Here is a 13,873-nt window from a genome sequence, read left to right on the forward strand (position 1 = left end):
GGAATGGCGCCGCCCACACTTCCCGTGACGCTGACTGACAACAGAAGCGGACAAAGAAACAAGACGCAGCAAAAAGACACAGAGAACAGACAACCGGGGGAGGGGAGGGGAATTAAATAAATAAAAATAAATCTTTAAAAAGAAAAAAAAAAAAAAAGAAACTCAATAGGCCCTTAAGGACACAGATTCCAAGGGAGCTTTCATTCAAATCTATGCTGAGGGTGATTATCCTGTTAAAACAATTGTAGGAAGCAGAAGGAAACCATCTATGAGAGGCAGGCATCCTACGCCATAGCAAGAATTAGAGGCAACAGCCACTGTAGCACAGCACTGAAGTGCACACACATAAGACATCATAGAGGCTATGTAATCATAGAGGTTCCACAGGGTGCCAAAAACATGGGGCTTGAAGGGAAAATGGATATTAATAGGTTTTGGATGTGAAAGATAGGGTGGAAAGGCACTTATTGTAATATAAGGCCCACTGACTATTCTTAACAGAGCAGACTTGATAGTCCCAGTTAATCTTCAGTTCTAAACCCTCCGTTGGCTTCCCATCTTATCAGAGTAAACACTTACAAGTTTATCATGATCTTGTCCCTCTGATCTCATCTCCTATCACCCTGCCTTACTCACTGTGCTCCAGCCACACAGGCCTCCTTGCTGTTTCTTAAACACCCCAGGAACATTTTGCATGCATCTCTGCCTTAAAAAGTTCACTCCACATGGCCTGTTTTTTACCATCCCATAGGTTTTTATTCAAAAATCGCCTTCTCTGGCCATCCTAGCTAAAATTTCAATCTCTCTCCATCATTTTCTAACCCCCAATTTTATTTTTTTCTTCCTTAGCATTTCACTATATATTATATATTTAATAATTTGTCTTATTTAAAGATTATCTGTCCAGTAGAATGTAATTCTTTTCCCAGAGGGCAAGTACTTTTGCTAGACTACCTTCTGGCACATAGTAGGTATTCAATAAAGATTTATAGTGTGAGTGAATGAATCCTGGTGAAACTAAAACCAAGATTCTTTCCATCTACTCACCTTCATTCAGACACCTTTGATATAGCCTTTGGTCTCACCAAGTGACATGATTTGGAAGCATAATTTTCCTTGTGGTAATTGCATTACGATCTAAGGAGGAGTTTGCTTTCTAAATTGTATAGACACTGAGCTAGAACTCTTAATTTTGAATGTTCCCAAAATGTATAAAGTTAGGGATCATGAAGGAAAAATCCACTTTGAATTCTTGAGGGAGCCATATCCATTCCAGGAGCTATACTGCTGAAGGAACCCAACCCCACAGCTACCTTCCCTGAGTAAGACTGAGTAGGATAAGAAATTAGGGAAGATGAATTTTGGACTTTAATCTTTTAAACTTTAACTCAGAAGTCAAGAGAATTTGATTTAGGGCTTTAATCTCTTTGGACTTTAAGTTATTTGGAGTTAGGCTGATACAAGCCAAAGAACATCTAGATTCACCAGAAGTTGCAGAAGCCATGGAAAGATTCTCTCCTTGAACCTTCAGAGGCTCATCACTATCATGTCCCTTGCATCACCAAGTGCCATTGTCAGTACCTGTCCAAATAAGACTACTCCAAGATTATGAGCATGACTTGTTTATTTTTTCAACACATCCTCTTTCCAAAAAATGGGTCAGACTGCAAGCGCTTTTTAGATTATAAATTTACAAAATAATAACAATAATAATATATACACATATACAGAAATGAGTTTCTGTAACTATCATTCTTTTGTGCCTTTGAGTGTCTAGAGGAAGGTAGAAGGCCTGCAATCTCTCTACCAAGGTCAAGGAAGAGAACATGAAACATGGTCCACTCTTCTCTCAAATAAATGTTAAGAGGGGCGATAATGAGTCGGACAACTTTGCTTGCTACTTCCAAATAGATTGGTGTTAGCCCAGTCTTTTCATTAACCAAGACAGTTCTGAGCAAGTGCCCAGTTCTGGGGAACCATCTCCATCATAGTAACTGTGATTCTCTCTCCAACCCAAGTGTAGTGGTTCATGAGTTCCTCTATCTTGCTGGATCCTCTTTCTCTGGTGGGAGGGATTTAAATGATAAATGTGCTGACAGAAGTGGTCCTCTTGAGGACACATTTACCTTTTTGTGCTATGCTGGGCATGAAGCATGAAGCCATGCACCTATAATGAGGAAGCAGTGCTCTACCCTGAGAGGGAGAGGGTTTACTAAATTTTGGATAGAAGTGAAGGGATGGGAAGGGATGGAATGGGAGTAGGGATTGGTCTCATTATCTTTTTCTGACAGCAATCCTTTTACAAGATTTTCTGCTGCATGACGTTACTTGGCTCAAACTGTACAAAGAAGTCTCAAGCAGCATAAAGATAAAGTGTGCAGGTATTGGGAGTTAAACAACACAGATTTTAATTTCCACTTTGCAACTTACTAAGTGAGTAAGTAGCCTTGGACAAGTTACCTGAGCAAGTTCATGGGATTGGGGTTGAAGGGAAGAGAGTGCTCACTTTGCTTCTTTGCTCCTTTTTCTTCTTCCGTTTTTTTTCTTTTAAGGAGGTACCAGGAATTGAAACCCAGGACCCGGTACATGCAAAGCAGGCACTCAACCACTGAGTTACACCAGCTCCCCACTTTTGGTCCTTAAAAAGAAACCTTATTGAAATCAGATTCTGAAGCCCATGGCTTCCAGTTCCCCAGAGTTACCAAAAAGTCAAGAGTCTGACAAGGCCTATATCTTCTCTAGGCCATATCTAGAGGCTGCTAGGCAAGAATGCAAGTGGGAATCATGTAAGACCAAGGGAAGCCATGTAGCTGAGCATAAAGAAGACTAGAACCCAGTTTTGGAACAAGAAGAATCCCTAAAATCCTTGCCTGCACTAGTTTGAGATCTTTGCTCTAGTACTCTACCATTGATCTGACCCAGCTACTCCTCTCATGTTTGTTTCCAACACAAGTCCCACTCCGGCCAAATCAGGCAGCACCCTGGAGTTGGCACTGACCATTTCCATTGCAACACCCTGTGCAAGTTGCATGCATAACTAAGGTCTTGCTGCCTGTATTAGTCAGCCAAAGGGGTGCTGATGCAAAATGCCAGAAATTGGTTGGTTTTTATACAGGGTATTTATTTGGGGTAGGAGCTTACAGATACCAGACCATAAAGCATTAGTTACTTCCTTCACCAAAGTCTATTTTCACATGTTGGAGCAAAATGGCTGCCGACATCTGCGAGGGTTCAGCCTCCCTGGGTTCCTCCCTTCCAGGGTCTTGCTTCTCTCTGGGTTCATTGTTCCTGTCTTCCTGGGCCTTGCTCCTTTTTTTTCTCTGTGTGCTTACTTCCTGGCACTCCAGCTTAAGGCTTCAGCACCAAACTCCAACATCAAAATTCCAACATCAAAAACTCTTGCATCAAAAGCTCCAACTCTGGGGAAGTGCACTTGGCCCAGTGGTTAGGGCATCCGTCTACCACATGGGAGGTCCAAGGATTCAAACCCCGGGCCTCCTTGGCCCGTGTGGAGTTGGCCAACATGCAGTACTGACGCACACAAGGAATGCTGTGCCACGCAGGGGTGCCCCTGCATAGGGGAGCGCCACGCACAAGAAGTGCACCCCCTAAGGAGAGCCACCCAGCACGAAAGAAAGTGCAGCCTGCCCAGGAATGGTACCACACACACGGAGAGCTGACACAACAAGATGATGCAACAAAAAGAAACACAGATTCCCATGCCGCTGACAACAACGGAAGTGGACAAAGACGAACACACAGCAAATAGACACAGAGAACAGACAACTGCAGGTGCAGGGGGAAGGGGAGAGAAATAAATAAAACAAACAAATCTTAAAAAAAAAGCTCCAACTCTGTCCTTTGCCATGCCTTTTATCTGCGAGTCCCCAACCACCAAAGGGCGGGGACTCAAGACCCTAATGATGTGGCCCAATCAAAGCCCTAATCATAGCTCAGTCATGCCCAGTAATAGACCAGATTACAAACATAATCCAATATCTATTTTTGGAATTCATAACTATATCAAACTGCTACACTCCCCAATCCTAAGAGAGTCAACTGACTGTCACCTGAAATAGGAAGTCAGAGCTAAAGTTCTGAAACTGAATAATGCATGGCACATAATGCTATTCACTAGATGTGAATGATTTATTTCCTCATCTAAGATTTAATCCCTTTAATATACCTCCCAAAATATGTTTCTAAAAAAAATAAAATTAAAGAAAGTATAAGAATTATACAAAAGTAGGAAGGGATGCCACCATGAAAGCCAGAAGAAAAATTTTATACAGTTTTGAACCCATGATAACTGTATTCATGCAAGTGACATTTACCCTTAAATAATATGAATGACAACTAGAATCCAACATTGTGCTATGCAAAAACAATTCCAAATAAGTTAAAGTGATATATTATAGTCAATGCATGTAATAATTCTCTTATTTTGAACAAAAAGGTAAAAGTCTAAAATTTCAATTAATTGAAAAACTCAGCTATCCTTATCCTCATTAAAATAAACATTGAACAACTATGTCGAGAATATTGGATTAAAGGAGTGCTACATTATTTTTGCATGTGCACCTACATGCCTTAGCCTAGACATGATTGGAATATAAAATTGAATACTGCTATCCCACCCCATGCCACCAATTCTCCAAATTTCTTAATGTTTCACCCAAAGAGGTGTAGAATCTCTTTATTTGGACTTCCTCACTGCTATAGTGTACCTTCCAAATACTCATGCTCTGACCTGTATGAACACATGGAGGGGTTATGAGGGGTTCCATTATAAGTTGAGACGCTTTGGCTACAAGTAACAGAATCCCACCTCCCACAATGGTTTAAATAATGGAAACATTTACTATCTCTTATAATAAGATTTCCAGCTGAGGATGCAGGTTGACTATACCATGAATCCAGGTTCTTTCGAATTTTATGCTCTGCCATTCTTGTTATTAATTAAGCTTTGACCAGTTCCAGCATTACATGCAGATGCAAAAACATCTCTTCCTGTATGTTTCTCTTTCAAGAGCAGCAAACCTTTCCCAGAAGCCCCCAGACAGACATGCCATTATGTCACACTGACCAGAATTACACAAAGTAACCTATCTGTTTCTACACCATTCACTGGTGAGGAGAGTGGGATGGCCACAGTTGGTTTACGGAAGCACCGGCTCAGTGAAGGAGTGGTTTACAAGGGGAAACATTGGGGTTCTGTGAGAAAAGAGGAAGAAAGAGAACGGATGTTGAGTAAACAACCATCACTGTCTTCTCACCCTTTGGGGATCTGCAGGCTCCTCTGTATGACAGACCAAACTTGACTTCCTCAGGACCACATACAGAACAGCCACAGATTTTGCTGAAGGAAAGGTGATCTTTGCACTGTCTTAGTAGGACAATCTACTCTCTTTCTTTTCCTCTTTCACTCTTAATCTCTTTCTCTTTCTTGCTCTCCCTTCTAGATACTTTTCCTCCTCTACTGCTCTTCTGATAGTACAAGGTTACTTCTGTTCTTCCTGGGATATCTTTTCTTTCCGACTTGGTAGAACCTTTTTTATTCTCATTCCAAATTTTGTAGGCATGTTAGACCCTATGACCTCCACCAACTTCCCAGTCAAATGGGCTAGAAACTTTGTGGCAGCATTTCTATAAGTATATCCATAAAACTCTAGGGATAGTCTGCTACAAAAAGGGAGTCTGTAGCTAAGTAATTTTGTGCAAGTTGCATATGCTTTCCCTCTCTTGTAGATTCCAAAGGCTCTGAGAAGTCTTGCAGTTAAATAAACTAACTCAGAGTGAGTTCTGGAATCAAACAAACTGTGTTCAAATCTGGGTTCTATCATTTACTAGCTGTGAAAGCTCTCTAAACCTCTGTTTCCTCAGTTGAGAAAAGGGAGTCTAATGGTACTACTTACTTGGGAATTACTATGAGGAGTAGGTGAGATAATCCATGTAAAGCTTTTTAGTACAGTGTTTTGCACGTTTATTCATTTAACAAATATTTATTGAATGCCTTCCAGGTGTCAAAGTCCTAGCTCCTGTGGTACCTACATTCTAAAGGAAGATGGAAGGGAAACACAATAACAAGTAAATAAATAAAATAAATTCAGATAGTGGTAAATATTATGAAGAAAAGAAAACAGGGTTCGATGCCCAGGGCCTCCTGTTGAAGGCAAGCTGGCCCACATGGCTAGCTGGCCCACACGGAGTGCCGGTCCACATGGGAATACCTCCCCACACAGGAGAGCTGGCCGAAGCAGAGAGCTGGCACAGCAAGATGACACAACAAGAGACATAGAGGAGAGATAATAAGAAGACGCAGCAGAACAGGGAGTTGAGGTGGCACAAGAGAGTAATCGCCTCTCTCCCACTCTTGAAGGTCCTAGGATCGGTTCCCAGAGCCACCTAATGAGAATACAAGCAGGCACAGAAGAACACACAGTGAATGGATACAGAGAACAGGCAATTGCAGGTAGCAGGGGGGGGTCTGCGGGGGGGAGTGGGAGAAATAAATCTTTAAAAAAAGAAAGATAACTAGGGTGAGAACTGTTGTTTTAGATAGGCAGTCAAGGCATTTCTAAGGAAGTAATACTTAATCTGAAACCAGCAATAGGAGGTAACTGGAGTCACTTATGTATTCATTCAATTGTTGATTTGATAAATGTTTATTGAGCACTTATTACATGCCAAGAATTGTTTTAGGCACTAGGGATAGAGCAACAAACAAAATTAAACAAGAATATCTGCCCTTGTGGAGCTCATCTTCCAGGTCAGGAAAACCAAAATGGAAAGAAAAATATGTAGAATGTCAAAAGGTCTAAGTGTTATAGGGAAAAAGAAAACAGAAAAAAGGAAAAGAGTATTTAATTTTAACTTTAAATTTTAAACAGGGTTGCAGGAATGCCTCACTGAAAAGGTGACACATAAATAAAGACTTGAAAGAGGTGCATTTTAAGCAATGCTGCCTTAGCATTTTTAACTAACCTTCTTGCTCATCCTACATATTAATCAATACCCAAGTGTTGTAAATTGTACCATAGCAGGGCTATATTAGAATATTGCTAATGGGTCTCCAAACTCTTTATTTCATAAGTAACAGTAGGATCAAATAATTCCTCCCCTCAGATAAAAAAATTTCTATTTTTTGTTCGTTTGTTTATTTGTTTTGTAGAATCAAGTCCATATCCAGTACCTGTCAAGGATTTCAAGGTCTCCCTTTAGAGCTCCCTCCACATACTTCTGTTCAGGAAACAAAATGTACAAACTGTTCTCTGAATACCATTGATGATCATAGCTCTATCATTTAACCCATGCTATTTCCTCAGTTTGACTTCTCTTTCCCTGCACTCTCTGCTTGTTGGAATTCTTCTTGTCACAAAGCCAGTGGAATGCCCACTCCTTTCTGAAGTCATGCCTGATTGTCCTAGATAGAATTGGTCACTCCTTCAACCATGTACCCATCAGTGTCACTTGTGCCTCAGTTTGGTGTGTTTGTCAGATTGCCTTCCTGTAGACTTAGTTGTTGTCACTCTCATTAGATTGTAAGCACTTTGAAGGCAAAGGCTTCATGTTTTCTAGAACTAGTACCTAGCACAATTGCTGGCACATAATTAGTGCTCAATAAGTGGCTGATAAATTGAATTTAAAAAGCAGGAATGTGACAAACACCTTTAAGTAGATCACTGGGAAACAAAGAAGGGAATGAATATGGCCAAGCTGGCAAGGAGTTTATAAGTCAATAAATAGTAGCTACTGTTTATCAAGTCCTGACTATGGTCCAGGCACTTTCCAAATCATATGTCATTGAACACTCATAGCAACCCAGTGAGGTAGGTGTTACAATCCCCAGTTAACAGATGAGGTTAAGTAACTTGCCCAAGTTCACAGAGTTAGCCACAGGATTCAAATTTAGTTCCCTCCAGCTTCCAGGCTTGTGTTCTTTTTACTATACATTGTATTAGTTGGGGTCTAGCCAGGAAAATAAACAGGTCTTTCAGAGGAAAGGAATTTGCTTTCAGAGAATCAGTTAGACAAATGAATGGAAAAGTGGAGAAGCCAATTAGGGGATTGTGAAGGAACCCAGAGGTCAGCAACAGCAAGAAGTCACTCCCCTATTGCACGAGGAAGGAGATGGTGTTACCAGACACCAAGAGCCTGGGCTGTCAGGCAAATGGAGCTAGAACACAACCGTGGGGACTGTCCAAGCAAAAGCTGGAAGGGACGGCTATACAGTAGGAACTGGAGCCATAGAAAAGACATAGCTATTGCCAGATTCCATGGGAAGAAAGGAGAGAATAAGAAAAACCCTGACTTCTCCCTTGCCTTCTGCAGGTGCTTCCCATTGGTTGAGCCGACTAAGAGCCAAAGGACAAGGGAGAAAAGAAATAGCAAAGCAGAGCAGGGAAAAGGTGGGAATGGATCTGAGACTAGCAAAAAATATGCTACCTCTCTAGCTGAAATGAAAGGAAATATGAAATGAAATAGTGCTTAATTTGGGACTAGGATAAATGGCAAAGATCTTAAGTAAATTCAGAAGAAGGTGGGACTAAAGGTGGCTGCAAGGGAGAGACTCCTTAGAAGAGGGAAGTCATACTAATTCCCAAAGAAAGGTAGGATTTCTATAGGTAGAGAAAAAAAGAATAGGAGTTTCTAAAAGAGGGAACCCCAAATATTTTCCTGTAGGCAACAAGTACTATTCTTTCTTTTAAAAATTCTTTTTACTGAGCAGATAAAATGGAATATCTATAATATGTGAGTACAGTACAAAGAATTATGAAAAATAAGCATCCATACACATACTATTCAGACTCAGGGAGTAATATATCATTACTTACAAACTACTTTCAAATATATCAAAAAATAACAATGAATGGATGGTTAGGAGGATGTTAATTGATGGATAGACATGTGTAATAAAAGGTTAACAGTGGAATTTAGATGGTAAGTATACAGGCACCTGGTAAATTTTTTCAACTTTCTCATATGTTTCAACAATTTCTCAGTGAAATATTGGGGGAGGAAATCCCATGCTTGGGCCTCAGCCCCAGAGATTCTGATTTAATTGATTGTGTTTAGGCCTGGATGCCAGACTTTTTAAAAGCTCTCTGGATGATTCTAATGTGCAGCCAGTGTAGAGGACCACTGCACCAAAATGTGACATAGGATACAAGAGCCGGGGGAAAGAGCAGGGCACAGGTAAGCAGGAGGGGTGAGAGTGGGGGGCACTTTCTGTGCGCATATCAGAGATGGGACTCTTCTCCCGGTTGAGCTTTTATGTTTGTCATGTGACAGGATAAGCAATGGGCCAGCTCCATGTAAAAGAGGCAAGAGCGGAGCAGATACTGAGTGGGTTATTGGGAACATGGAATCTGCCAGGGTCCTCTGAAGTTCTTAAAATGGGGCTGAAAAGTTTGTCCTTAATTCCAGCTTTCAATTTGACGTGATTCCTCCCTTGCAATGTTTCCTATAGCTTGAAACAAGAATATCCCTTCCTTCAGAATACTTTTAGCATGGTTTCTCCCTTTAGCCCTTGAGAAGCAAAAGATCCATTTTCTGTGTGTATATGCATACATTTTCATGTTTACCAACTCATCTTTAAACCACTGTTATAGAGATGAAAAGTTGGACCAGTTACGGCAGAGAGCAAATGATACGACCTAGACGACCTTGGGTAGGACAGGCCAGCAGGTGAGCCTACCTGTTGGGCCTGGACATTGACAGTTCCAAAGAAGCAGTTGTAACCCAATTAATCAATAAAAAAGGTAATTGACTCTCTCTAGAGAACAATTACAATAGGCACTCTGCAGTCACACTAATGTCTTCTGTAACCCTTCGCCTATCCCCGGCTCTTTTAAATTTTACCCTAGGGGTTATTGTGGTGTGTACAGCTGTCTGTCACTGCAGTAAAGGATCCCAGTCCATTTAACCACGTGAAAGGAGACAGGAACCCTAATGTCTGACCCCGTGTCACGGGACCCAAGCCTGGCTCAATACAAGCGCCAACTGGAGGCAGAACAGGGCCCAAGGGAAAGGCAGGATGGCATAGGAGGAAGAGGACCAAAGGTCCTCACAGAGCTGCGGTATCACAGGTGAGATCTAAGGGAAACTGCTGGGCTAAAAGCAGGAAGCAAACAGAAGTTCAGGAGCCGGAGGAATGCAAGAACACATCAGGAGGGGGGATGCAAGGCAGGAAGAGAATCAGGACTTTAGCCGTGAATGGGGCCAGTGTACCTGAAGTTCATTCTTGTTGGAAGCCTGTCCTGTGGTGCTTGGATGAATGAGCAGGAGTTGGGAAATGCAGATTTCCAACAGTCTAAAAAAAATAAGCACCAAACTGTATTTTCATACAACCTATAAATTGGTGCTTTTATCAATGACCCTGAGACATCCAGAAAAGGTTAATTGTGTTATCCCTTTTTTTAAAAAGTAATGGAAGTGTGTGGCACATTTTAGAAAAATCTGCAAATAATGTGGTTAAAAATACAAGGTCTTTCACACTTGAAGGGATCATCTTCAGCTGCCAGGAAAAATCACATATGTGGAGTCCTACATTGTCTCCATAAATCTAGGTGGCAGGGATTCAGAGAAATGGAGTCACGGCTTTCTGACTCTGGATGTCTCCATTTTCCCAGCTGGAGTGGCAGCTGTTTGCTTTTCTCTCTCATTTCAGAGTTGTGACGTATATGAGCATTTTTAGAGAGTTTTGATCCAATTTAGAAATTTTGAAAATTTTCAAGGAAGGACTACAGTGGGCTGGCATAAAACATGCCGATTTGCTCTGTCCAGGGGCTGTTGCACTGTAATTGGCCTACCTAGGTGCTATCGCTGGGGACTGGGAGAGAGACCGGGTTGGGGAATGGCGACAGAGCCCTGCAGTCAATGGAGTAGGAAAGAGTGCCCCAAAGGAAAACGGGGACTGTTCCCAGAGGCAGGAATGCGGGAAAGAATGCTGGGCCGACCTCTACCACAACCTACCAAGTTCACATAGGTAGTGAGTGAAATAGCAGGGACCAAAGACCCATTTTTGTCTGCCTTTAAACGTTTTTCTCCTACTAACATGTCTGCACTGCTGGGGGAAAGCATTTGCTATTGCTGCCAAACTCCTGGTGTTCCACTGTGCCTGTTCTCTCTCCTACCCTGCTTTTACCCCCAGCCTACAGTCTGCTTGGGTGGAAATGCAGAATGTAATGAGCCAGAGTTAATCATCTGCAGGTTTCCCCTGATAAGTCACAGTATGTTTGCTGCGTTCCTTCCAAGAGTCAACAGCAGCTGCGGGGATGTGCCGAGAGAGGCCTATGTCACTCGAGTGCCAGCCCAGAAGGGAGGCAGTCCAGTGGAGAGCCTATCTGATCACCACCATCTGGAATGTCTCTGTTGCCCTGAAGGCACTTGTCTGCGTGTCCAATGGACACAGCTTAGAGATGCCAAGAACTGAGCCAAGTTCACTGAATGTACAAATGGCATGACGTCAGTGGAATCTGCTCATAATTCAGGCCTCATGTATGATGTACTGTCTGAACTCAATGATCTGTCAAAACAATTAGAGAGGAAGAGGAGAAGGAAGAAGAAAAAGTAGAGAAAAGGAGGAAGAAGAGAAGTAAGAGGCAGGAAAAAAGGTAGGAAAGGAAAAAAAGGGAGGGAATTAGGACATAGCCAGGAACTGTGGCAGGACAGGTTCAGCTTTTGGCTCCCAGGACCAACGGTCCCTGTAAGTTTGTTGAAAATATCAGTGCCAAATAAAACATGGCCTTTTAAAGCAGTGGATTACGTGAGTGCAGAGCTGTTAAAATCAGTGTAGCAAAAATCCAGCTGGGTTTGGACAGTGCCACAAAGTACGAAATGATGATCACTTGTACTGCCAAGACACAAGGTTCCCCAGACGTGGTGGCCTAAGCAGTTAAACTTCGATTTAAAGCCAGACCCCCATTCTTGAAAACAAGGAATCTGCTATTAAGAAATGGACTTCAGTTGCTTTTTGCTTACCTTGTGTCCAGAGGCAGATGTATTGTGACGCTAACGAAGCTTAAACTTCAAAGTCCTTCACTGCACAAGTGTCTGTAGGTGTTGGAAGTTATGGGAGTTAATGGAATATTCTAGGTGGGGAGAGGAAGCCAGTTTGCAATCAAGAAGCATTTGCATATAGGCAAATCTAATAAATTGCCTAAATAAATCTTAGAAGAAAAGAATCTGGATCTCTAACTTTCTAGTAATTTATTATGTGATTTGTTTTCTCATTCCAAACACAAAATCACTTTCATGCCTATATTTATTGAAAAGGGTCCTAAAATTATAAAGTTTCACACAAAATGGGGATCTGTCTGTACATGCATCCGTTGTCTTTCTACTGGTAATCACACCTTGATTTACCTTTGTGGAAACACCTGCTCACTCAGTGATCTGCATGTGATCCAGGCCTAGACAATCAGAGAGGCCATGATTGGTTCAGGAATAAACATGTGACCCAATTTGGGCCAATGAGAATCACTGCTATGATTTTTGCTAGATCTCTCTACCAGGGTTGTTAAGTTGTGGGGACACAAGTCTAGCGTTGTTAACAGCATTTTGCCCCTACAAGAGGAACCTTCCTGAGAATAATGTTAGCATAAATGAAAGCGTAGTTGAGAGATAAAAACAAGCCAAGTCCTAATAAAGTTACTTGAGTCCTTGGATCCAGCTATACCTGAAAATGATATTCATAATCCTGGGATTTTCAGATAGATAAGTCAATAAAGCCCCGCCTTCCTTTTCTCAGGAGGTACTGGGGATTGAAACTGGGACCTTGTACATGTGAAGCAGGTACTCAACCACTGAGCTACAACTGCTCCCCTAAAGCCCCCTTTTTGCTTAATCTAATTTGAGTTGGGTTTCTGTTACTTACAATTAAGCAAGTCTTGATTAATACAAGACCTACCATGCTAAAAAAACAATAAAAACAATAAATATTATTATTTCAGATTAGGAGGTAGTATTTTAGTATCTTTGCCTCTTTTTTTAAAAAAAGATTGATTTACTGATTTATTGATTTATTTCTCTCCCCCCGACCCCCTGCCCCGGTTGTCTGTTCTGTGTCTATTTGCTGCATCTTCTTCTTTATCCGCTTCTGTTGTTGTCAGCAGCATGGGAATCTGTGTTTCTTTTTGTTGCATCATCTTATTGTGTCAACTCTCCATGTGTGCAGCAGCCTTCTTAGGCAGGCTGCACTTTCTTTCGTGCTGGGCGTCTCTCCTTATGGGACGCACTCCTTGCGCATGGGGCTCCCCTATGCAGCGGACACCCCTGCGTGGCACAGCACTCCTTGCATGCATCAGTACCACACATGGGCCAGCTCCACACGGGTCAAGGAGGCCCGGGGTTTGAACCACGGACCTCCCATGTGGTAGACGGATGCCCTAACCACTGGGCCAAGTCTGCTTCCCTCTTTGCCTCTTAATAGTTATAATAATAGATCAGTTACTGATCACTCTTATTAAGTGCTTTACTCACATTGACCTATTGTATTTTAAAAGCAACCTTATATAATAGGTATTAATATTATCATCTTCATTTTCCTAAAGAGGAAATTGAGTGACACAGAAGTTAAGTAACTTGTCCAATTGGCAGGCACTCTGGCTCTAGACTTTGGATTCCTAATCATTACACTATGTTGCTTGAGCCATTTGGTTCAGAGGTTACTAACACAATTTTAAGAAGAGCTCATATGTCAAGACCTCATTAGATGTTGCAGTCTATGGGCCTGTGATGGTTAATTTCATGTATCAACTTGGCTAGGTTATGGTGTCCAGTTGCTTGGTCAAGCAAGAACTGGCCTAATTGCTACTGTGAGGGCGTTTTGTAGATGGATTTACATCATTAGTCAGTTGGTTGCATCTATGGC

General features: G+C 41.8%; 1 long non-coding RNA gene across 1 annotated transcript in view; it reads right to left on the bottom strand.

The window, feature by feature from the left end:
* Positions 1-12,057, bottom strand: part of LOC131280303 (uncharacterized) — a 33,556-nt gene extending 21,499 nt beyond the window's left edge. Inside the window, exon 1 of the long non-coding RNA XR_009187808.2 lies at positions 11,983-12,057. This is a non-coding gene — a long non-coding RNA (uncharacterized lncRNA). The remainder of the gene's footprint in view (positions 1-11,982) is intronic.
* Positions 12,058-13,873: the final 1,816 nt, after the last annotated feature.

The sequence above is a fragment of the Dasypus novemcinctus genome, chromosome 10, assembly GCF_030445035.2.
Source record: "Dasypus novemcinctus isolate mDasNov1 chromosome 10, mDasNov1.1.hap2, whole genome shotgun sequence".
Taxonomy (NCBI): domain Eukaryota; kingdom Metazoa; phylum Chordata; class Mammalia; order Cingulata; family Dasypodidae; genus Dasypus; species Dasypus novemcinctus.